This window comes from Cynocephalus volans, chromosome 9 (assembly GCF_027409185.1).
Source record: "Cynocephalus volans isolate mCynVol1 chromosome 9, mCynVol1.pri, whole genome shotgun sequence".
Taxonomy (NCBI): domain Eukaryota; kingdom Metazoa; phylum Chordata; class Mammalia; order Dermoptera; family Cynocephalidae; genus Cynocephalus; species Cynocephalus volans.
This window is the reverse complement of record NC_084468.1, coordinates 28,264,405-28,292,018: the sequence shown is the minus strand read 5'-3', so window position 1 is coordinate 28,292,018 and position 27,614 is coordinate 28,264,405.

Below are 27,614 nucleotides of genomic sequence, written 5' to 3'. Positions count from 1 at the left end.
AGATAGTTAAATTCAATTACCTAAAATATATTAGATAACTGCAAAAACAGACTTCCTGCTACACCAGATATTAGATTGTGCTTATAATACTGAAGAATTCTACATAGTTCTATGATAGATTCATTCATTCATTCATTTATTCCATAAATAATTGATTTTCTACTTTGTGCTAGCCAGTTGTATACCTTTTCTATTACTAACAGTAACAAATAAATCACCACAAACTCACTTTAAACAACAGACATTTATTATCTTACTGTTCAGTAGGTCAAGCGTCCAACACAGCTCTCACCAGGCTAAAATCCAGGTGTTAGTAAGTCTGAATTTTTTTCTGGAGGCTTTTGTGAAGAATCTGTTTCCTTGCCTATTCCAACTTCTACAGGCCATCTGCATTTCTTGGTTCTTGGCCCCTTTTCTCCAGTTTTAAAGCCAGCATTTAGTGCCATGTTTCTCACATTTTTCAAATTCTTTGGTAGCCACATCTCTCTCTCTCTCTGATCAATTCCTGGAAATGTCCTCCAATTTAAAGACTCCTTTGATTAGATTGGGCTCACCTAGACTATCTGGGATAAACTTTCATCTCAATGCCTTGCATCTTAATCACATCTTCAAAATTCTCTTTATCCACGTAAGGTATTATATTTACATGTCCCAGGACTACACAATGAACATGTTGATGGGGCAGGGGGAAATTTTTCTGTCTACTACAATAATGGAGATATTGCTCTGCCTCGGTGGAGTTTACACTGGAGTGGGAGAGACTACTATGTAGCTACTACATAGTAGTCTCTGGACAGTGCATGATGTCCATTGATTTTTGTGTGGTCTAGTCATGTGCCATAGCATTTGCATGTTATACTGTTTTAGAATTTAAAAATGAGGTGAAAATTAACTTTGGTGCTACACCAATAAGCAAAAGCAATATCTTGTCAATACCTATTTGGAGAATATTGTGAAATACCAGAACACTGGCAAAGTCATAATATTCAATTTCATCAAATGTTTCATTAAGTCATAACTAATAAAGATTTTGCCATTTTTCTTTTTGGAAGGAACTGGAAACCTCTAAGTGAAAACAAGTGAAGAATGGTTAGAGCACTCTAAACAACACTCATCATACTGAGAAGTGTGATGCTGAGGGAGCTACGAACTGAAGACTGGTTAATTGTATTAAAGAAATGACACCAGGACGTCATGGTGCAGGCTACATTTCAACAGGGCACTGACTTGCATAAATGTGTAAATGTGAAATTCCTATGGGAGACAGAGCTTCCTTGGGAAACTGTGGCATTTTATTTGAAAAAGACTCCCTCCCTCAGAGGTTGAGAGAGGAAGGGCTAGTTCATTATCATATTCTTTAATTCCAGGAATCCTCCCAATGTCCTAGCTCCTAACCTTGAGCAGTTTGCAAACTCTTTCAAGATAAGTTATAGCAATTAAGCAATCAGAATAAATACTTTGATATTGCAAGCTGTAATGACTTTGAATCTGGGAGACATTAAGAGAAGGAAAAGATATAGAAGATAAACAAATAATCCTGGGATGCTCAAACCTGTGTTTATTTAAACACTTTCCTCTGTGGTCTGTTGAGAGAGAGAAAAGGGTATAGGGATTCGTTCTCATTATGTTGAAGGGCTTTCAATCCTGCCTAACCTTATGAAAGTTTTGTTTGCCTGCTCTGGAACACCTCAGCACATTTAGAAAAGAACTTTGGCAAGCACACTTGTCTTCATCAACAGAGGCAGCGGCAGTCAAACACTTTGTCTCCTAGTCTGTCATCTCCTTTTCTGCTTTTCCTGCACCATATCACATAAGGCTGTTGCTCAGGAACTTTCAGGCAAGCCTAGTGTTTCAGGCTGACACAGCCAATTTGGTTTTAACAACTCTTAATAATGGTGGCTGCCAAAGTGAGAGTTGGGTGTGAGGTAGTCACTTTCCCCAAAATCTCATCACCAGCTAAACTTGGCTGTATATAAGGCATTGATTAAACATATATTTACCAGGAAGAAGGTTGATACACCTTGTCCAATAAAGATGATGAAGTTCTACCTTTCTGTATTTCAGATTCCCCCACCATGCTTTTCATGAAATGTTTACTTGTGTCAGATACAAAAATATTTTGGAAGCAAGATTTAGTTAAAAAAAATGAGGCAACCAGAAATTCGAGTCAAAGCTAGATTTAGAAACATTTTGGATTAAATTCTTTTTCACCATCCCTAAAGATCCAGACACTTTAAATTGCTGTATGCAAGAGTAAAGTGTCTCTAGCATAATTTATCCAATCCACATTCTCTGAACACCAATAATTTTACCAATGACCACTCATTTCTACAATTTTTGTGAGAATTAACAGGCTATTGACATCACAAATCAAAATAGATATCTCATATTTATACAAAAATTAACAAAGTTTTAGCAGTAAAGGTAGTTCAAATACATATAATATTGCCCTCTGGAGTGTGTGATTTCTGATTGAATGCTAGCTGACTCCCTCAAAGTATGTAAATTCCGAATTAGAACAAATGGCAGACCGTACAGTATAGATTGACATGGATTTGCACACACCCACACACAAGCACACAAGGAACTTAAATATGAATATATATGTGTGTATGTATACTGCTGACGTTTTAAAATAAATTACAAACAATTTAGCATCCAAGTCATCTGATATGTAGTCATAAAAGAAGCAAAGAGTATGAAAATCTACATTTTATAGACCTAGTAATTGTTATGAAACCACAAGTTCTGTTTTTTAATCCAATTTAACTCAAATAGATTTAAAGTATTCACAAAGAATTTCCACTTTTCTTTAACTGGACAATTTCTCCTTCCTTTATTTCCTTCCCCCTGAAAATTTATGTAGTGTTTACTATGTATCTGATAACACACATTAACTGGGGGGTTGAAGGTGAAAGAGCATTATCTTTTCCTTTGAGAATCTCAAGTTGAAGAAATTGATATAAAGTGTTTTAATGATACAAAATGTATCATTAGCAATACAGAGGATTAAGAGAGATCATAACTTTGCCTGTGAATTTCAAGAAACTCTTTATAAACTCACTGATATTTAAAATAAATCTTAAAAATATGAGTAGGCAGATAAAGTCACTCTGTCTAGCAGGAATTTTATATGCAATAGCATATAGAGTTGAAAGAACATGGTACATGTCAGGAACCATAAAATAGTTTACAATGTTTGTTTTATAATGTAAGAAAATGTTACGAGATCAAGCCAGAAAAGTGAGACAGGGTCAGATGGTAAAAGACTTTTAAATAGCAGCCAAAATTAATATTTATCTGAAAAATAATGAGAAACCATTTTAGGGGAGAACAATGATCAAACTTACAGACAGGAGAGAGAATACCTGGGGTCCTAGGTAGGAGCTGAGGGCAGTACCCCCCAGCCAGAAACAGGCAAGAGAGCATGCCAAAAACTACACTTCCACAGAGGTGGGTCATCACAGCCACCACCACAGCCATGACTGCTAAAAAAGCAGCTTGAAGCTACAGCAGCAGCCATGGCCACTGTGCAGATGGCCCACCAGACACTCAACTGCATCGACAAAGGAGAGTCATCAGTGGTGACCAGAAAAAGAAGAGGAAGTCTCTCTCCTCAAACCCCACTCCAGAGTAATAGAAGCAACTGCTCTCCCAGATGACCAGACATCAACATAGAGATACTAGAAATATGACAAATATTCTAAAGATACTAGAAATATGACACCACCAAAAGAATACAGCAATTCTCAGATACCAGACCCTATAGAGCAGAAAACCCTTGAAATGACTAAAAAGGAATTCTGAGCAACCATCTCAAGGAAACTCACTGAGATAAAAGAAGACTGAGTTAGACAACATAATGAAATGATAAATATAATCCAGCATATGAAGAAGGAAATTTACAAAGAGATTAATACCTTAAAAAATAATGTAGAAGAACTCATTGAATTGAAAGATTCAGTGAAATTAAAAACACAACCAATAGCTTAACCAGCAGGGTAGAACAAGAGAAGAAGAATTTCTGATCTTGAAGATAGTCTTTTTGAAATAACACTGGCAGACCAAAAAAAAAAAAAAAAAAAAAAGGAACAAAGAATTTTTAAAAATGCAGAAAATTTAAGAGAACTAGCAGACAACCTTAGGCATACAAACATTTAAATCATGGTGTTCCAGAGGGGAGGAGAAAGGAAGAAGCATGGAAATCCTATTCACTAAAATAATAACAGAAAAATTCCCAGGTATAGGGAGAGACACAGACCCTCAGATCCAGGAGGCTCAAAGATCTCTAAACAGATTCAACCCCAAAAAGATCCTCCCCAAGACATATCATATTCAAACCGGCAAAGCTCAAGGACAAAGAGAGAATCTCAAAAGAAGCAAGAGAAAAGCATTAAGTCACCTATAAGGGAGCCCCTATCAGACTAACAGCAGACTTCTCAACAGAAACTCTACAGGACCGAAGAAAATGTGATGATATATTCAAAATACTAAAAGAAAAACACTATCAGCCAAGAATACTATAACCAGCAAGGCTTATCCTTCAGAAATGAGGAATGAATAGTGTACTTTCCAGACAAATAAAAGTTGTAAAATCTTCAAGGAAGTCCTGCATCTGGAATTCAAAAAAAAAAAAACAAAAAAAAACAATAATCGCTACTACAAATACACAAGAAAGAACAAAACCCCCTAGTTGAACAAAAATGCAAACAAGAAAAAGAAAGAAACCAAATCTTACCACCACAAAAAGCTATAGTGACACTGTAATAAGGCCCCTATTTTATTTCTGATTTTAGTTGTTTCAGTCTTCTCTTGGTCAGTCTAGATAAAGGTTTGCAAATTTTGTTAATCTTTTTTTAAAAAATCATCTTTTGGTTTTGTTGATTTTCTCTATTGTTTTTAATTCCCTATTTCATATATTTCTGTTGTAAAATCTTTGCTATTTTCTGCTTACATTTGTTTTTGATTTAGTTTGCTCTATTTTCTATTTTCTTAAGGTAGAAGTTTATATTACTGATTTGAGATTTCTCTTATTTTTAATACAGGTGTTTACAAGTATAAATTTTCCTTTAAGCACCACATGAGCCCTGCCTTCTATAAATTTGGATATGTTGTGTTTTGATCTTTATCACAAGTACTCTCTAATTTCCCTGTGATTTTTCTTTCTACCCATTGTTTGTTTAGGAGACTATTGCTTAATTTCCACACATGTGTTAGTTTTCTAAATTTTCTTCTGTTATTCTGGCCAGAGAACATATTTTCTATAATCTTAGTCTTTTAAAAAAAAAGAAAGAAAGAAAAGGAAAATTTAAAGAAACAAACAAAATTTCATGGAAAGAGTTCCATTATCCTTCAATCCTATTTTTCCATGAACTTTTTGAAGAGCCCTTGTGCTTATATTCTTTATACTGATTTTTTTTTTTTTTTGGCCTTTTTTGTGACCGGCACTCAGCCAGTGAGTGCACCAGCCATTCCTATATAGGATCCGAACCGCTGCCGTAGCGTCGCCGCGCTCCCAGCGCCGCACTCTCCCAAATGCGCCACGGACTCGGCCCTTTACTGATTTTTTTATGCACTTTATCCTGCTAAACTTAGATATTTAATTTCTGTTCTTGATTCCTTTTTTATTAAGTGGACTTGTTGATTTGCTTAGAAATTAATTTGCGTTTGAAAAGCTTTTCCATCTTCCTCTCTTGAAATTAATGTGATATTTGCATGCTTTTGGAAGACTTCACAGAGCTATTTCAAATAATTGTAGAGATTATAAACTGATATTTGTAAATTTTAATAAGTTTTACATCTACAGTGTGAAAATTTGAAGCCCTACTTTCTACAGAGTATTTTGTTATTCATCTATTATTCAGTTTATGTATTTGTTATTTGAACAAATAAATGTACATATCCTTGTTAAAAAAATTTTTACACAAAAGAGAGGAATAGAATGTATTGAGCAGAAACCAAGGGAGAGAACACAGCTGCGAAGGCTACACAATGATGTTCAGCCATCCTACTCCCAAGAGTTGCATAGAAATAAATAAGTAATTTTAGATAACTAATAAGTAATTTGACTAATAATTAATTTTAGATCTAAATTTTTAATTTAGATTATAATAAATCTGTGTAAAGAAAATGTATAAAAGAGCAATAATTTTATTTTTATTTTATTTTATTATATTATTTTGGATGCGATTAACACTAATTAAAAAATAATTTTAAAAGATTACATAATATAGATACAAACTGATAGCTTACTTGATCAATTCTATAATTGATTATAGAATTAATTCTCTAATGGGGAAAGAGAGATTTTTCAGAAGTAGGAAACATAGGACAGATTAATTGTACCTGGGAAGCTAAGGAAAAGACAGAGAATAGGGAGATTCCCAGACTCCGGACTGGAATATCTGGAGAGATACGGTGGCATTCACTAAAATAGAAAACATTACTTTGAAATACAATATAAGAAAGCAGTTTTAGACGTTTGAGATATCTGTGCAACTTCCCAAAAGGTTGATTTAGTGATCAATACATCTAGTCCGTACTCTGGGATATGTCTGTGGAGTTTAAGGTGATCAGCGCTCTTTGTTTTCTCCGTAACATTTTGGCTACTCTTTTATAAGTTCCTTTGTTGGTTTCTTGTTGCTTCTGTAATTGGTAAATATCGAATTGCCCCTGGGCCAATTCTTAGTTCTTGCCTTCTCTCAATGTGTGTTCCCTTCCTCGGGTATTTCATCTTGTCTTAAGCCTTTTTAAAAAGTCAATAGGTGGCTGGTTCCCAATTACAGACCTCTAGCCTGGCCACCATTTCTGTATTTCAGGCACACATCCTACTGTCTCTTTGACCCCTCAGTTGGATGTCTGATAGGCTTTTCAAACTTACCATGTCCAAAATTTAGCTCATCCCGCAATATTCTCCCTCTCAGAAAACAGTTCTATTTCTATAGGTGTCTCAGACTCACAACTGGAGCCCTCCTATTTTCTTCTCTGTCTCTTATGTTGGAGCTCAAAAAATCATACCTCAAATCACGGCACTTTGGCCTATCGATTCTATACTTTGAACTGAAGGATATTGTAAGCCCTCGGAAGCAAAGTTTCTCACTGACCTTCTCCTGTCCTCCTGTCTCTCACACCTTTTTCTCCCAAATTATAGAAACCAGAATCCCTCCTCCCCAAGGGGGAGGGGGGGTCATAGAATTTAGAATCCCTTTTCTCCAAAGCAAGCCATATAATCTAGATATGTTATTCTAATTACCTCTGCCTTTCTGTGTAGGATATAGCCTTAAGGATATCCTGAGACCTATCTTGTTTGACAGTAGATCATAAAACCTTCAATCCAGAAGGAGTCCTGCCCTATACCTGGAAAGAAGGAACCTACACACAGAGGCCAAGAAAAGTTTAAACAGACTGGCCTAGCTGGGGTTCCCCCTCCCCCCACCCCACCTTCAGGCTGTCATGATTAGATCATACCCTTTTGATCAATAACATTTCTACATATATGTCTATTCTTCATCACACCTAAGCATACAAATGGACAGTTTCCCCTGGGTCTTTGGGTCTTCATTTTCTAAGTCTCCTATGTCACCTAACATTTGGTTAAAGACATTTTTAATGCTTTTCTCTTGTTTCCTGTCTTTTGTAATAGCAGTGCCGATCGTGCCCATTACGAGGGGTGAAGAAAGGTATTACTCCTTTTCCACCCCTACACTTACAACCCGTATTAGGTGTCAGCCGCTGATACTGTCAACTTTTCTCCTGACGAGTCTCCCAGTTTCCCTATTTTCTATGCTTCAGTTGTTAACCTAGAGTCAAAAGATAATTCAGATCATATTCTATGCTTGAAAGTTCCTAATGGCTACCCTTGTCACTCAGGAAAAACGGTAAAGTTTTTACACTAGTTCATAAAGTATTCCACAGCATATTAAGCTTACTTTTAACTTGGAATATGGAGACTTCTATATTTTTATTTCCTGTTTTAGACCTCCCTCCCAAATTACAGACGTGTACAATCTTATATTCTACTGCTTACTGTATTTTCAACAAGAATCTCTAATAGCCTGTCATATCCAATAAATAGAAATAGCATTTTGATTTTTAGCCCATCTTTTCTAGTCCTTGTTTTTGCACTTTCCCTCTTTCAGTATATAAAAACAGCATGCACCCAGTTGCTCTGATGATTAATCTAGGAGTTGTGCCTCATTTCTCTCTTTCTCTTGTTTCCTTCTTCCCATTCTAATCTGTCTACAAAGCCTGCTCATGGACATACAACTCCTCTTATTTTCACTGATACACTCATAGTTGAAGATACCAGCATCTCTTATATGGTTTGGTCAAATGGTCTAAAAAAATAGAAAGATTTAAATCAGCTAATATAATTCCCATCTTGAAATTAACCATAGGTCCTCTCCACATTTAAAATAAACTCAAAATTCTTTACCGTGATCTGTAAATTCCAGTTTGATCAGCCCCTGCCTCTTTTCAACCACATTTTATGTGATTTCCATTCTCTCATTATGCTCCAAACATATTGACTATGTTTTGTGTAAAACATAAATGAATTCAGACCCTTTTAAAATGCTATGTCTATGTTACTGTTTCCCTCACATTTTGCAAGGCTCTCTTTTTATCCTTCAGATCACAAAGTAAACATAATTTCTTAAAAAGGAAGTTTCTGACCAACCTATATCTAAACATCTGTCTTCCCATGCTTATGTTACAAAGACATATCAGTACTTATTCATTATTTACTTATGTATTTAGTTATATACATCAATTGTATAAGTAGAGAAACTGTATTAGTTTCTTATTGCTGCTTTACCACAAACTTTGTGGGTTAACATAAATTTGTTATCTTATAGATCTGGATGTCGGAAATCCTAAAATTAAGGTGTTGACATGGCTGTGTTCCTTCTGGAGGCTCTTCAGGTGAATCCATTTCTTTGTTCCTTCCAAGTTCTAGAAGCCATCACATTTCTTTTAGAGGCTTGTGGCCTCCTCCTTTGTCTTTGAAATCCAGCAGTGCTGCATTTTCTTTCTTCTCTGACTTTCATTTCTATCATTACTTACTTTCTCTATGACTCTGATTCTCCTTCCTCCCTATTATAAAAATTCTATGATTACATTGGATCCACCCAGATCACCTAGGAAAATTTCCCTTCTTAAGGAGATTATCTGAAAATCTCCCTTAATCATATTTGCAAAGTCCCCTTTACCAAGCAAGTTAACATATCCGTAGGTTCTGGGAGTTAGGGTGTGGACATCTTTGAGTGGGTCATTATTCTGTCTACTGTAGGGACCATATCACTCTTTCATTTTTTTTTTTTTTTCCTCCAGTGGTATTTTTAGGACCTACCTTGGAGAGTATATAATTGATACACAATAAATATTTTTGAGTGAGTAAATAATATACTTAATCAAATGGAATTTTAAAATTTTGCTATTCATTTTTTTTAAGTAAATACATACATTTTCAAGCTTGTGATAGAAAAAAATGGACACTACTACTTTGATAAAGCTGAACTAAAGTTGATTTTATTTATAGAAGCTTTATTTGAAACACATTTGGGCAGTGGCCTCCATTCACCATGTTTAAAACACTTCTGAATGACTCACCTCTGAGCAGAAAGTCCTTCTTTCACTATAACTCCTCAACATTTAGAAGAAACTCAGATAAAATATAGCAGCAGGACTGTTTGTTTTGTTTTGTTTTCTTGTTGAGGTAAACTTGCTCTTTAAAAGGTAAAAATTGAGAAGGGAAAATACAACTATGAATATTATAATAGTAAAAGTGTAAACATTTCCCCCCTCTGTTTAAGAATAAACTTATTAATGCCTAGCCCTCACCAAGAAATCACTTCCATTATAATTACTATTGGCTTTATTTAGTTGATCATGACCATTATTCCAGTTATCTCATGAAATAGAAGATGGAGTTTAAAGGCCATTGACTAAAAAAGTCAACTAGTCTCCCAGCTATTCTCTTTTCTCTCTTAGAAAAACTTTTTTAAGAAGATTTTTTTAAGCAGAAGATGTTTTTAATTTTTGATAAATTTATTATATTAAATAACTTATGGAAATCCAAAACATTGCTTGGATAATAAAACTCTCCACATTTGATACTGAAATTATCAGGCTATGGAAGAACCTCAACTTCCAATTTGGACATTGCCTTTTTTAAGAAGTGTGATTTAATTAATTGTATTGACTGAGAATGTCTTGGTGGCACAAATAGCGTTACCTGTGTAAGTAGAAAAACTCAGATTATTTTCCCATAAAATATTACAAAAAAACTTCTGAAATGAAATGAATACCAGAAGCAATTGAAGAACTTCAAGTTGAATTATATGTAAATGTAGTATTTTTCACAAAAAAGAACTTTCTAAACCAGCATTATTTTACCTTAATATCTATCATCATAATAAAGGGATAATTATCATGCACTTAATGGAATCATACATTTCAAAACATCTAAGGTCTTTCTTCCTCCTTTTCATGTATCATTAAATAAATGGAACATGCTAACAACACATTTTAATTTTGTATACTTTATTTCTTTATTGTACCTATTTTTTTTTTTTTTTTTTGCTCTTCAGTAGTTACTTTAAAAAATTTTCTTTTTTTAGTGAGGCATTGTCTACCACCTTTTTAAAAAACAGTGACAACTTTTGTGTTACTGAAGGTTTCAAGTTGTTGGTTAGATTTAGTACCAACTTGTAACATTTTAATTGGAAGCTAAGCTTATTTTACACTTGGATGGGGATTTTGCCAACTCTAGTGTTTCCAGGACATATATAAATTGGTTATACACTTAGAATTCCTCTTTTCTTCTTACAATACAAATGGATTTACTTTGGAAGAAATTTTGATATATGAAAGTTCAGACTTACAAACTATTAAAGATACTCATTGATACTTAAAGCATATTTATGAGAAGATTGCATCAGTCTGCACTTTCCACTTATGCATTTTAAATAGGTTTTGTTTTTCAAAGTTAATTTATATTTTTATTAAAACATGTATTATATGAACTGAAATAATCCTTCAGAATATCTTTATTTCAGCTTAATGTTTTCATTGTTATATCAAAATATAAAAGTTATTTCAGAGATTTAAGGAAATAACAGCCGTTCTTCTTGGATTCAGAGTTCAATAAAAAGAAATAATGTATATATGTTTTGATGACTTTGAAATTTATCCTGTTTCAAATTTTATCCTTCATTTGATTCAGTTAATGCTCAAGATTCCCTGAAAAACTTAATAAAATTACTTATTTTATTTTATATTTTTTGCCCCCCAAAATGCTAAAAGTCCACTGCTTAGTCTCAGTCATTACACTTAAAAATGAAGTTGAATTTCATCATCAAAATTATTAATTTGGTTATCTTTACAGACATTATATTTTAACTTCATTGAATGTTCCACTGGTTTCCAGTATATTGTCAAAGTCTTCTCATTATTTATATTACCCATGACTTTTTCTTCTGCCACTTTTTAATATAATTTAAAATTACCACACTCTGCCAGTATAGTAGGATGAACAACACAGCCTGGGAGTTAACACATGAATTCTAAAATCTTATATCCCTGCAAGAAGGTGCTGGCTCCATTTAACAGCTGAATGGCCGTGAATGAGCTACTTAATATATATAAGACCTACATTTTATTTGAAATAGTCATCATAAAAATATCTAACTATGATTAAACAAAATAATGCATGTCAATATCTTTGCACAGAATGAGAACACAATAAATCTTAGTAATATATTGGAGACCTTTGACATTTTGAAGAAGAATATGGAAAATCATCTTAGTAAAAGATCTTAGTTTCTGAGCCTTCTTTATTATTATTATTTAATTAACTATTCTCATTTGATGCATTAAAAAAAAAGCCTCAATCACTTTTTGCTAAAATATGCTTCATGGGAGATAGTACATCTGATAATACTCTGCAGTAATAAGTCACACAGTATATCAAGGTTTATCTTGATTTATCCTGTAAAGTGCTTCAAAATCACATTACACAACCAATGTATTAATGAATACCTGAATTTTAAATGCAAATAATGCTTTTGTGAAAGTAATACAATAGACTTCCAGGGCTGATATCATGGAAAAAAAACAGATCTGATTTACAATTTGATATTTCTCATTTCTGAGAATTCTTTGACATTCTAACTGAACTATATTTATTATATATTGTGGATCAACTATAGAATAATTAAAACTGCTATGTTTTATGTTTTCAAGATGGATTTGAAAACTGTAAATTGATCAAAGAAAAAGTGCAGAGATAAAATTTTGTGAGTTAGCTATCTTTAATTTTTATTATTTTGTATTTATAAGAATATTACTTAAGGGGCAGACCCCGTGGCTCACTCGGGAGAGTGCGGTGCTGGGAGCGCAGCAGCCGCAGGTTCGGATCCTATATAGGGATGGCCTGTGTGCTCACTCGCTGAGCGCAGTGCGGGCAACACCACGCCGAGGGTACGATCCCCTTACTGGTCACACACACACACACACACACACACACACACACACACACACACACACACACACACACACACACACACACAAGAATATTACTTAAGAAATAAACTTCCCCCTGAATAAAACAATAACAACAAAAAACTTAACAGAAGTCATTTAGTATGAATATGGATTGAGTGATATGACCTAAAATAAATCACTGTCATGTGCTCTTATTTTTTAGTGACTAGTGTGGAACAATCATCAACTAACCAAGATACATTCTGTGTCTAGACCCACAGTTTTATGTTTCAAACCTGAAACCTTGGTGGTGTCCATGTGGTATTAAGTCTCCAAGCTTGCAGAATGTCAGAGTTGTGCCACGCAGATTTCAAAGGATGTATGGAAAAAGCTGGGGACCCAGGAAGAGATCTGTCACAGGGGCAGAGTCACCACATACAACCTTCACTAAAGCAACATGGAGCAGAAATCTGGGGTTGGAGTTGCAGCAGATAATCTCCACCAGGGCCAGGACTAGTGGAGCTGTGAGATCAGGACTGCATGGAGACCCCAGAATTATGGAGCTACCAGTGTGCAATGCCAGCCTGTGAAAGCTGAAGAATCGTTTCAGACCAGGAAAGCCGTAGGAGCAGAGCTGCCTGAGGAGTTGGAGACCCAAACTCTGCACCAGCAGAGAATGCCAAACATGGACTCGAGGTACAGCTTTAAGATTTAATGCCACCCTGCTGGGTTTTGGATTTGTTTTGAACCTGTTACACCTTTCCTCTGGGCTCTTTCTCAGTTTTTGAATGAGAATATGTACTGTTATGTTTATACCACCATTGTATCTTGGAAGTAGATAACTTGTTTTAATTTCCCAGATGGGACTTTGGATTTCTGAGTTGAAACAAGTTAAGATTTTAAGGATGAAATGAATGCATTTGTATGTGAAAAGGACATGAGTTTGGGGTGGGGGGGAAGGAGGGCAGGGGCCAGAGGTGGAATGCTGTGGGCTGGATGCCCCTCCAAAGTTCATTGAGGCTTAATCCCCACTGTGAGAATGATAAGATGGTGGGAAATCCTATTATGGTAATTGAAAGGTGGGGCCTTGAAGGGGTGGTCAGACTGTGAGGACCATGCCCTAGTGAATGGATTAATCCATTGATGCTTTAATGGTGGTCATGGGTGTGTTTCTGATGGCTTTAAAAGGAGAGCATGTGAGAAGCTCTCTCTCTCTCTTGCTTCTGTCTTTCTTGAAATATGCTACCCTGTGTTGCTGTAGTCACCACCAAAGAAGGCCCTCACCAGATGTGTTCCCTCAACTTTGGACTTCACTGCCTCTGAAACTGTAAGCAATAAATATTGTTTCTTGAAAAATTACACAGTTTCAAGAATTTCTGTTCTAAGCAACAGAAATGGACAGATATTACACTTAATTTTTCCATCAGCTTGACTAAGCTTCAGCCAAATTTCTTATTTACTATAAGCTCTTGACCAACTCTTTCTTAGAGCATTTACTTTAGAAAACTTAGAACTATAAATTCTTTCTCTGCTTCTTTGAGATATAAATATTTTTAAAAAACCTCTTGCAAGTTTTAGAACTCAAAAATGTCTTTCTCAAAGACCTGGGAGCCATCCCTTTGAAATGTAATTATTACAGAACACGGTGACTCTATCTCCCAATATCAGTGAAAGGGTAGCCCTCACTTCCACAAGGGCCAATTAGGAAACACAGTTGGCCTAATCACACTGACCAATTTCTCAACTAATGTCCTCCACTACTTTTCTACTAGTCCTTAGTACTTAAAAACTCTTCTGCCAGTCATTTCACTGGAGTTGAGTTCAATCTCTCTACTTTCACTTTCAGCCTTCACTGTAGTAGTCTTGAATAAAATCTTCCTTACACGTTTTAACTTTATCTGGTACAATTTTTCCTTAACACAGTCACGGGGCCAGAGATGTTTCCTATTAAAATATGACCAAAAAGTGGGTTTCTCAATGCTCATTTTTAGGCAACTGAGTTATCTGAGCCAAGCTTTTATGTAACTTTACTCACTGTGGCTGAGTAGATCTTATGCTTAGGATCTCTACATTCTTGACTATAAAATACTGCTCAGGGCCTTTTTAAGTGATGAATATGCTCTTTTAGAAATTTCAGGAAAGACAAAAGAGTGAAAAACAAATTCCCTCAATAGTATCAATAATCAGAGGTTATTAATGGATGTCATAATCAGTAATAATGTATATTTGATTTTTCTTTGCAGGTCACTGCTCAGGCTAGTGGGTGATCTAGCTTTGTTGTGGCTTTGTTGATAGAAGATTGAAACTCACTTACACAGCATGCAAAAGTAGGACATGAACTCTTCGAATTTAAGGCAACTTAAAACTGAAAGTTAGCCTAAATACTCTGAAAAATTTTTCTTTGGATGACAAAATATTACATTACTGACAATACATGATTTATCTCTTTCTAGAATTCAGAAATACGCTCCATTTTTAAGTATCACATTCAACTTCATGGATATAACTGTCTTTTATATTTAATTATTAAATAAATTTTTTTGTTACAAAGAACTAAATACAAAAGACACTGCATGCAGGTTTATTTTCATCCATATAGTCACCGAAGGTGTTAAAATTTGTGGACTACAGTAACCACAATGGTCTTATTTTGGTAAAATACAGTAGTTGGTTCATATATAGTTTGGGCCAACAGATTAATTTGCTTATCATGAAAAATAAATTCTAATTAATTCTCTAAAACATCAGAGATTGAAAAATGCTCAAAAAATGAAAAAAAAAGGAATTCTTCTGGATGTCTTCTGTACTTATGCAATCAGAGTAGATTTTAGGATTCTATAGCATATCTGGAAAGTAAAAACTCTTACCTAGGTCTTCTCTCAACTTCTACAGATTCAGCTGCTCATCCAGAAAATCAGTGGTTGTAGATTTTTTTCCTTCATCATAAGTAGCTTGCCAGTCTCCCAACCCTCATTTCATAAAGTGTTTCAATATTCTTACTTATAAATGTGTGGTTGATCTTATACTAAGACAACACTATAAAAGTTGAAGTGTAGGTAAATTCTCTTGATATTATCCAGAAACATGTTTCAAAATGACCAAGACTGCATGATCTTTCTGAGTTTTTCGTTATATTTAGGTAACCGCAGCATTCATAGCTTGTGGTGATAAAGTTACAATTTCAAGCTTTTTAGATTTCTTCTGGAAAAAAGATTTTAGTGCAAAGGCAGATAATTAATATAGGAAGTTGAATGTAAAAATGTGATCAATAAATGAACAGCATGAGCCTCACCTATGACAATATGGCTTTGGTTTAACAGAGATGATGATATGTGTTTATGGAACTTGAAAGGGGTTCTGACTGATTAGGCTGTGAATTACTCTCTGCTGTCTGAAAAACTGGAGTGTGAATGTAGTGAATTTAAATGTTACAGACTAGCTTTGGTCACCTGAAATTTTATACTGCTTCAAAAAACTAAGAAAACAGCTCTCAAAATATCCCTTATGTAGACAAAAGTCAAGAGTTTTGATAGTGTCAGAATTTTGCCTCATCAATTTCAAAACATTCTACTAAATCATTACATATTCTGTGATATGTTGACCTCTTTAAGTAGAGATACTTGCCAACATTTAATGAGTCTATTGTGAGATCTCCACAAAATATAACGATTTTTACCACAGCTTGGACTACATAAAAAAAGGCCAGGCATAATCACTAAAAAGACGTGTTGTATTTTGTTTAATAAATGTGTTCCTTGTTGTTTCTATTTTACTGAAATGTATTGTAAATAAATTTCGAGACATCTCAGCACCCTGAATCTAGAAAAGCATCATATCTTGAGATGGGATAAATGAACTAGCTTCAGTGATATAATACTGGTTAAATGGAAATGAGTAAGAATAATGATACTAAGTATAAATGTAATACAAAATACAAGAAATAGAATATAAATACTATAAATTCAAATGGCTTTCAGACATTTCAGCTGAAAGCCTACTTTGGGCTTACATTTCAGCTAAACCTTTCTTATCTTTTATAATGTCCTCTGTCTATTAACACTTTTTTACCATATTAAATTCACCTGATCAGTTTCTATAATACCTACTGCAGACTCCATATACTTTAAGAAGAAAGTCAATGTCTTATTATTTTTGATACATTCATCCAACATTTGGCACAAATAACATATTCAGTAAATAATGTCTGATTATATATTCCTCATTTCCATTTACTAAATTTTGGTTAAATCCTCATAAATTACTTTATCCTACTATATGTTTGACTTCAGTAGAGAAGGAACTTGAAGAATCACAAAACAGATATGAACATAAAACTTATGAGAATAGATAAAAGAGGGAGAGACATCTAAGAGTTAATGTGGTGGCAGTCTCAAACAAAAATGACTTTATCAACAACAAAGACCTAAAAGGGCCTGGACAGATAAGAATAGTATGAGGGGGGATGGGTGACTATGGGCCAGGTACAACGTGCTAGAGCCTGAGCAGGATAAGAAGGTCACCTCTGTGGAGTGTGGGGTGTTACTGAGGAGATCATGCATGGAGTCTCAAAGTACCTTCGAATGAACTACGTTTTAATTGCAAAAAGTAAAAAATAGAAGCTTTACAGTAGTACAGCCTTCTGGAAGACTTCTTCTAAATCGAGGAACCAAAGTCAATATCACCAATATCAGAACAAATTGAAATTGTAGGCCAGATGTTGGGATGCAATGAGAAGAACACAGCAGCTCTTCTCTGATATGTTTTATTAATGTAAGGAAATACCACACAGACCCATGCTGAGTGTCATTCTTCAAAACAATCAGCTCGTATTATTCAAATTGTTTCCCATTCTAAAAAGTAAGGAGAGACTGAAAGAAATAAGAAACTAAATGCCACACAGATTCTGGACAGCATATGCTTTTCATAGAGGACATTATCAGGACAACTGACTACACTTGAAAGGGATCTGAGTTATTTTCCTGACATTGTTGAGTATATTGTGGTTATATAAGAGAATGTCCTTTCTTGTAGGAAATGCATTTAATTGTTTGCACTATTGCTATCATGTCAGCAACCTACTCTCAATAAATTAAGACTGAAGATAAATAACAATTAAATGCAATCTGTGACCCTTGAGAACATCCTGGGTTGAGGAAAAAATAGGTATAATGAAAATGTGGGGGACAATTGGGAAATTTTTAAAATAAAATTTATAAAAGACAATATTATGATCTCAATATTAATTTCCTTGCTGTGATAATACTACTGTTGTCATGGGGCAGATTGCTCTTTTTCTTACGAGTTAGATGCTGAAGGGTTTTCACCATTTCCACGATAATAAAGAGCGTGAAGAGGGGAGGGAGAAGGAAATGAAAAGGCAGGAGAAAGAGAGGGAAGGAAAGAATGAATGGGACAAAAGAGGTAAAGCCACGTGGCAGATGTGAACAATTGGTGAATCTTCAGTGAATGGTGCACAGGAGCTTTGCTTCTATACATTCCCATTCTGCAAGGTTGATATTTTTCATAATAAAACATTAAACAATGTGTGTAAACATCTGGGCCATCTATTCATATCAATTCACAATATATTCATTGCTATTTATAATATTTCCAACTTTGTCCACTTTTAAAATATTTGAAAAATTCAGATGAATATACTTCTATTAAAATGTGTGTTTGCTTCTCCTCCATGAAGAATATTTATATATACCAATAATTTCTATGAACAGGAATTGCTATTTATCTAACACTGATCACTGCGCTGTCATATGCATTTATGATGCTATTTAGATAAATAAAATAATGCTCCATTTGTTATGTATTTTATTGCACTCCACTAAAAGAAGCATTTAGAATTGATGTCTCAAACAAATATTGGACTCATATTTATGTATTATTTTTGTCACACATCCATAATAAAATATTTTATTCCATATTTCATGACATTTACTTTTATAATCTGAAAAATCACTTTGATTAATCTATTAAATATTCACAACTACTATATAGCTTAAAAAACTATGTTTTGGAAGTATTTCACATTCTTAAAATTTTCCTGTTGTAAAAATTGATAAGCTCAATTTCAGAAGTCTTTTTTTAATTAAAAAAAAAAAAAACATTTATATAGATTTCTGACCTTTCTTTTTTCTTGGAATTTGGACTTTATAGAACATTTTTTCAGTGTTTCATAAAAGGGAATAGCAGGGAAAATTAATCATCTGCAGTCAACTGCAAATATGGCTACAATTCTTCACTCCTCCCATACTTTGCATTCTGACAGCATTTTTTCTTACTTAAAAAGGCAAAGTGTATTTCCCCATCACTTGAATCTGCACTGACCTTGTGAGCTGCTTTGGCTGATAAAATGTGGCAGAAGAAATTACATGACAGGTCAGAATCTTGGCCTCAAGAGGCGATGTGTGCTTCATTGAGAGCCACATCACTTGAAGAAAGTAGCACGGTGTGAAAGTTGTAATGTTTGCACAAAGTAGTACCAGCATGGTCAAATATTCACATCCAAAAGCTGTCACCACATTTTTATTCAAAGTCATTTCTTTGTTGCTTTTTTAATTTTTCACTAGAGCCTTTTGGTGTCTAAATATTATGATCTCTGCTTTATACACTGCATAAGGTATGTTTTAAGAAAAGCTAATTTGATGCTTCCTATATAAACCTTAACTATCTCTGATATTTTTTCCCAAGTTCGTTTTATGTTCCAATTCTATTTTTCCATGAACTTTTTGAAACACCCTCATGTGTGTGTTTGTATATATGAGAGAGAGAGAGAGAGAGAGAGAGAGAGAGGGAGGGAGGCAGGGAGGGACGGGGGAGAGAGAGAGAGAGAGAGAGAGAGAAAATTTATATTTAACCTAATCAAATAAATATGCTCTGCACTGAATTCAGAGCCACCAGAATGAGGCCATCATATCTTCCAAGATGCAGTTAGCTCTTTGCAAAAACACTCAAAACCTCTAAAGGAATATTTTTCCTCACTAAAGAAAATAATGATGACTATGATCTGTACTTTCTTGTCTAGATAATCTTATATTGTTATTTCCTGGTTCATTTCAGTGTTCCCCTTTTTAATTCTCCTGCTCTTTATAATTAAATGAGTTAGAAAGACAAAAGTGCTGAAGTAGAAGTAAAAAGTGGCAATAATCTCACTCACCAGGTAGAATGCTTTATTGCCTTGGCTCTAATAAATTATACAATTTCCCACACATCCATGAATCTTCCTAAATTAATGTGGACCAGTATGTGAAGTAAAAAAGAAACCTTGTCTCAACAAAGCAAAACAACTCAGTAAAAATAAGTAAATAAAATTTACTTTAAAAGTATGTATATGGAAGTGGCTGGAAAATAAGCTCACATTCATATTTTTTGAAAACTGTAAAAGAAAAATTAAATAAGATGTATGTCTGTTAATATTGTTAATTCGTGTTTGCTGAAAGTTCTCAGAAGGACCTACGCTGAAGTCTCACAACGTGGGATATTTAAAACAGGGCTTTAATATGTAGACGTTTGGGGGTTAATGACAAAGAACAAAACTAAACTTGTGCAAACCAGGAGAAGCCATGGTAAGTTTTTCTTGGTTCCTTCTATCCTTCTAGGTTACAATTGTTAGATTGTTTGAAACTGCTTTTGATTAATGACGTTTGGAATTAAAGAAAGCAATTTAATAAAGCTTATTTATGAATGATTTTTACAAACTAGTACTTTTATTGGGAAAATTTCTACATGACATTTTGTGTTTTGACTGGCATTTTCTTGTTGCCAGCTGTCACAAAAAGGACTGCAACACATGCCGTTAGCAGCATATGTCTTTTTGGGTGCTGAACAGCGTTTTCATACAAAAAATCAAATGATCCATAACATATTATGTTGTCATTTGAAAGCAGCATCAGAAATGAAACATTTTTCATGCTGTAATATATTTGGTTCCCCTAGGCTCAATCTAGCATTTCCTTACTATTTTTGAAAATATAATGAGGTAAATAAACATTTATTCTTTTAATTTACACTATTAGGCTTTTCAGAATACCAATGCTTTTTTATTTTTTATTTTTATTTTTTTGGTAAGAAAAGGTTGTAAAAATACGTTTTAAAGGTTTAGTACATTCTATTTATTTTACTATTTTTTACCTAGTCTTCTGTCCCTCGGGCTACCTTTTCAAATACTTATTATGTATTAGTAATTATATGTACCTATCTCCATTGAAAATTACATCTTAAAGGCTATTTACTTAGCACTTGGGTTGGAGCTCACAATAAAATATATGCAAATCAAGGCAATTGATTAAACTATATGGTTAAAATGCATTATTAATGCTACTTAACTTGTTATATAATATATATCAAATAACGATTTAGGATTCAAAGTACAGGAATATCACTAAAACCTTAAAAAAGATTTGAAATGAACAAAACTCCTTTTCTAGTTACTTCCATTTGACCCTCAAATTTTGATTCTGTACTTATATATGGCTTATTTTTTGTTTCCTTTCTTCATTTTACCTAACTGAACCTTTGGAAAAATCAACATGGTATGTTTTCGAAAAAATAGTCTATTTGTGTTGGTCAGACAAAAACATAGCTGAGCACGTGATTACTGCTGTTTTACATTTCTGGATTCTAATGACTAGGAAAAGTGCTAAGTTGTGTACAAATATCCAATTTGTGCATTTAAATTAAATTAGTTAAAACAAAGGACTTGCCTTAACAATTAATATCTATTCTTCCCAGCCCCCCTGCCTTAGTCCCTAGCACAAAAGTGCTGAATGTTATTTCAGGTATTAGATTCGTGAATAATAGACAGAACACACAAATATGTTAAACATTATGTTTTATGAAAATTTTTCAAAAGCTCATTTACTACTATGTGAAAATTTTAAACACAACGACATCAAGTGATGGCTAATTTTATGTGACAATCTGACTGGGCTAAGAGATGACCATCCAGCTGGTAAAACATTATTTCCAGGTGTGTGTGAGGGTGTTTCTGGAACAGATTGGCATTTGAATCAGTATACAGAGTGAAGATGTGGGTCATTACCTAATCAGTTAAGGGTCTGAATAGAACAAAAATGTGTAGGAAGTACAAATTCTATCTCTCTCTCCATAAGCCAGGACATCCAGCTTCTTCTGCCCTCAGACATCCGCAGCTCCTGGATCTTGGGCCTTCAGACTCTGGGACTTACACCAGCAACCTCTTTGGCCTTGGACTCAGAGTTACATCATCAGCTTCCCTAGTTCTCAGAGTTTTGCACTCATTCTGAATTATACTACTGGCTTTCCTGGTTCCCAGCCTGGAGACAGCAGATCATGGAACTTTTGGGTTTTCTTAATCATGTGAGCCAATTCTTACAATAATCACCTCTTCTATATCTATTTAAATCCTATTGGTTCTGCTCTCTGGATGATCCTGACTAATGCACTTTGTTATGAAGAAATATTAACATCATAAGCTTATGATGGCCTCCGAGAATCCCTTGGTTCTTAAAGGCCCTTTTCTCATCAAACATCACTTTAAAAAGGGGAGGGGGGTGGAGGTGTTGTTCAAAACTCAGTCACGAACACCTAAAATGGAGGGTGCTTTTGTGCATAATCTAAACAGATTTTGATTAGGCAGTTAAGAGGCTGATTCCGTAGCACCAACCTTAGAGGATATGAAATTTTTAGTCCTCATCAGTCACCAGCAATTTTCTTAGGTGGATCTTGAGTGTGACATTCAGCAAGGATAAAACACGTCACTCCCTGTTTTCAACCTTGAGAACAAACATGCTTTTAATTGGTAGATCCCATGCTGAAAATAGCTTTTAATACATGAAGATAGATATTTCAGAAATGTGAGATGAGTTGGTGTCTGTCCGTACTGCCAAGACTTAAAGGCTCTTGTTCTCTTAAGAGATATTCAAGTGAGTTTGAAGTGGAGGCTAAGAAATTTACCTTAAATATCTTAGGACAAAACTTTTAGGGTGTTTCAGTACCTTGTTCTATAGGCTAGAATGTGTGAACTTTAAGCTATTGTCGAACAGGCATTTGGTTATAAATCAAAATCATTTATACTTCATGAGAAGAATTTTTTTTCCCTTGAAGTAAGGCTAATTTATGCCAAACTATTTCATTCAAAGTATGCTCATTGCAACCATTCTGTATCATTGCTAACTAAAGATATAGCATGTAACCAAAGAGAAGGAGACTGGTGATGAGATTCTCTAGATTAGAATACAGTAGTGCTTCTGAATGAAATACATAAATGATGTAAGACAAAAGGCTTTTTGAAACAAATAATCTACATGACAGTTTAAATTGGGTACATACATGCTCTCACACACAACCTAGAAGCTTTGCAAAATAGATTATAACTTGAACTTTGTGTTTAGTGTTGATTAAGGCATATTTTGAACACACCAAATACTTTTACTTACAAAGTGAAATTGAAAAGTGACAAGGTGATAAGAAATTTTTAATGTAATTATTCAAGAGTTCTCGCCTGTGTGTAAATAATATACTAGGGTACATCAAAAAGTTTGTGGAAAGATTTGTATTATGTTTTAATTACAATTTTCCATGAACTTTTTGGAGTACCCTTGTACATCACTGAATATAAAAAATAAAACAAAACAAAATATACACTCCTATCTTTAGGAATTATGTAAGAAAAAAAAAAGGAGGCTAAAGGAAACAAATGTTGAAGTGAGATTATCATCCACCAGTTTATTTGAAAAGGAAGTGTGTCATATATCTTTCAAGTTAGGAAATTCATCATCTTGCATCTGGTTATGTGTCAGAAAACCTGCGTCCTCTATGGATTAAAGGAGTTCACTTTTAGTGAAACATATTTGTAAAGGAATATTGCTTAGGCAATATGGGCAAACTTAAAGAAAATATGGAAAGCTTAATGAGAAAATGAAACAAAAATTCATAACAGCATTTGATTTAATTGGAAAAAGAAAAAAAATGACAAGTAGGGTCTATCCATTTATTTATTTTTTAATTTTAACAATTTTTTTTTCTTGGTAACAGATTTGATAAAGAAAATGATAGAAGTATTTTACAAGGGAGTATTATGACCAAATATTTCAGCATAAGATATAATAGAGAAAAAAGGGAATAATTTTTCAAGAAAATTTTTTAGTCTTTAGTCTCTGTCTTAATTTCTGATGATAGAAAAACATTTAGGTCAAAAAAGAGGTATCCAATAGGCAAAAAAAAAAAAAAAGGAAAGATTAATATTGCTAACTACTTATTTCATTTGTAACATTTCCCAATGGAAGACTGAATGGTCAGATTATATATGAAAATAGAACCCTGACCCAGCAACCAGAGGGAGAACCCAAACTAACTCTGCAGCAATTGGCCCAGAGCAGTCAGGACTTGGCCAGTAACTTCCACCTTCTCTAATATTTGCCACTTCCTCTTCACCTCTCATCTAGCTCAGGACCAACCAGAGAAAGGCAAATATGCCCTCCAAACTAATAGCACAGGATGCCTCACTTATTGTCAGCCCACCTCGAGCTTCCCCATGCCAACAACCTCCACTCAGAGCTCAGCTGAAGCCTTCCTTTTTTCTTCACTATAAATCTTTTCTCCTCCCCTGCCTACCTTTGAATCTGTGCCAAATGAGAGTGATGGTGGGTGACTACCTTGATATAGCAAGCTCTGAATGAACCATCCCTGCTTATTCTCATTTGTTTGGTCTTTGTTTATTTCTACACCCCAAATCTTTAATAAATTTTATTGATGTTTAATTGACTCTACATCTGTAGTACAACAGTGGTATTATCACCCACCTCAGTTCATTTTGAACTCAGCCCTAGAGTCATTAAATAATTCATATTTCTTTATTTTTAATTGAAGCTTCAAATTAGACATAGCTGAGAATCTACCCCTTTCTGAGTTCTTCACTCTTTATTCTATGTTAGGGAGTTTTATGTTTGGTTGCAATTCTTCCATGATTAGAGATTATATATATATATATATATATATATATATGACTAGATTGAGTCACTAGCATGACTTGTAAGAAGCAGTCACTCTACCTGGATTCACATCATGCCTTGGCACTACTTAGGTTTTTTTTTTAAGATGAATTTCCCTTTACTTTTCTGGGCCTACAAAATAAAAATATTGGCCTATACCATATCTAGATTTTTTTTCTTTTTACCACTCTAAAACTTATATTCCAATAAATATCTATTTTCTTTCATTTTTTTCACTTAAATAGCCTAAACATTCAAGAAAAACATTACTGTTCAGTGAAATTTTCACTTTTCCAAAAGTGGCTTAAAATTCCTAATATAAAGAAATTTCCACATCATCACTATTTATTAAAAGAGATTCCAATTGGTCCTACCAATGAATCACTTCTTCAGTCATTGTTCATACTCTCACTATAATTCTAAAACACAGATATCATCTAATATTTCACCTAATTTAAACCTTTATAAAATTTGTACTTTATGTAGGATAATTTCAAAACTTTTAACGTTATATTAAGTACTTATTAATATACCTACCTTGCATACAAAGACAGAAGCTTTGTAAGTGGAAAGATCTCATTGTATTCATCTTTAAATTCCTAGGACCTAGCACAGAGCAGGAAATTAAGTAAGTACTCAGAAATTATTTAAGGAATGGTGAGATGGAGAATAAATTCATCTCTGAGCTTTAACAAGATTTGGAGGTGCTCTGCAATTAGTGACAGTGGATTAAAGTTTTCCTATTTATGGTCTGCTTAAATGCAATTTTATCACCTACATAGGGACCTTCCAAAGAATTCTTTAGAATTAAGATATAGGCTGACAATAAAAACCCAATGATACACTGATCTTCAGAGATAACTGCAGTTTGTCCTTGGCCTGATTAGTTCACTCCATGATATTAATAAGCCCCTGAAATATGCAATTAATACAAAGCTCATTAGCATTTTTAAATATTGTGAATATTCTCCCAAAAAGTATATTTATTTGTTTTACTTGATGGGTTTTAGCAAGATAAAATGTTATTTGTATCAGAAACAAACTATACAATTAATTATTTGCCAAATTGTTCATAATATTGATATAATAGAACATGCAGCTAAATAATGCTTTAGGAGTATTTTTAGGTTAAACTTTCAACATATTTATATAATTTTTGGTCAGAAAATTACAGCAGTTATCAATGATGGTAAAATGTTTTTGTTTTTGTTTTTGACCAGTAAGGGGAGCAGCCCTTGGCACGGTGTGGTCTGCACCACGCTCAGCCAGTGAGCACACCGGCCATCCCTATATAGGATCCGAACCTGCGGCCTCGGCGCTACCAGCGCCGCACTCTCCCGAGTGAACCACGGGGCCGGCCCAGGAATTGTTTTTAAGTAATACAAAATAAGACAGATGCAACCCCCAAAATATAAGAAATATAAAAACAAATAAAAATTGCAATATTCAGTATTCTGAAGCAAATGAAAATATAATGGATCCAAAATCAAATCTATATTTAAAATACATATTAAATATGAAAAAGTGACGCTGACATATTATGATTAGCCTCATACTCAAGCGATAAGTATAATGCTTCTCTTCTGATACTTATTTTTATTTCTCTGTACTTCAGTTTCCTCAACCATAAAAATGATATTTTTAGAACTAAAAATACTAAAAAATGCTAACATTAAAAGGTTCAAAATAAATCATTCTCATCTTTCTAGCCTTAGAGTTGTATATTAAACCTTTTTGGTTTGTTTTTTCTAGTGTTATTCTTATAATTCTGGAAATATAACACTTCTTCAAGAATTCTGTGTGTGTGTGTGTGTTTTCCCCTCCATGGCAGCAGCTATTATACCTGTTCTATTGGTAATATATACCCAAATTAAGTGTATCTAATAAAAGAAAACTTCACATTAATAAACATTATCTCAATCAATTTTTTAAAAAGTCTGTATCTATACATTAAGTTACTTCATCTACTTACTGTTTATAATTAAAACATCTAATTTATTCTCATTAATTTAATATGAGAATATCTTCTCAAAATTGAAAATATATCTGTATCTCAGTTTTTTTGTCCTATACCTTAAGTCTTTTGTCATGATTGGTATACAAAATACATATAAGGTACAAAATATAAGATATATGAGAAAGTCTTCTACATACATATGTATGATATGTAAGAAACAGAAAATATAAAATCTTTGCGAACTGTTTGGTTCACCAAATGACTCTACCAATGAGTAGTATGTCTGGGTATGTAGCCAGGATCATACATTCAGAAGGGTTAGCTGCTGCTTCTTCTTCTTTTTTTTTTTTTCTTAGTTTGTTATAAATTTTGGCACACCAGCATGAACAGGTGTCACTAAATGTACAGAGACATGTGGAGCCAATGTGGCAAGGCTGTCAGAAAAGATAGACTTCCCTTCAGTCTTCCAGTTTCACAGATGTCATAAGGAAAGTTCTGAAAGATGCCTTTCTTAAACACAGTATTACCTGGCATCTTGGGCTGCTGCTACTGCTGCCAAGGGTCCTGTGATTCCTTGAGTAGGCAGTATGCCATGAAAACAGATGGGCACAAATACAAGACACCAAACTTTAGATCCTAAAGGGAAAATACATGTTTCTATGGATTGTCATATCAGGTGAGAACATTGAAATGACTGCTATGGATGGAATAAGTATATTTAGCAATGGCAAATGCAAGTAAACTTTGAAGGAAACCAAAACTAAGAAAAAAATTTGAGTTATAAAACTATATATATGCAACCTGATTGCTACTTGTTACCCTATTTCTAAGAGTACTAATAGCATACATTCTTCTCCCACATTTCTAATTATTTTGCTGAAGTGCTCACTTTTGCTGAGTGCATTCATTCAACAGGGACGTCATTGTTCCCTCTTTCTTTCATCTGTCTTCACACCTACAATTCTTAGTCACTTTTGCTTTATTTGATTTCATAAAGCACAATACCAACAACATTACTCTTCTACACAAACAATATTGATTTTTCTGTCCAGTCTATAGTGATAAGATTTTATTACTTTTATTACAATTCAGCTCCAACTGGTAGGAACAGCTACCATACACTATGAATTAGTAAAATCTTCGCATATCCTGATTTTTTTACCCATTCTACCTTGGTAGTTTTTTTCTTTACT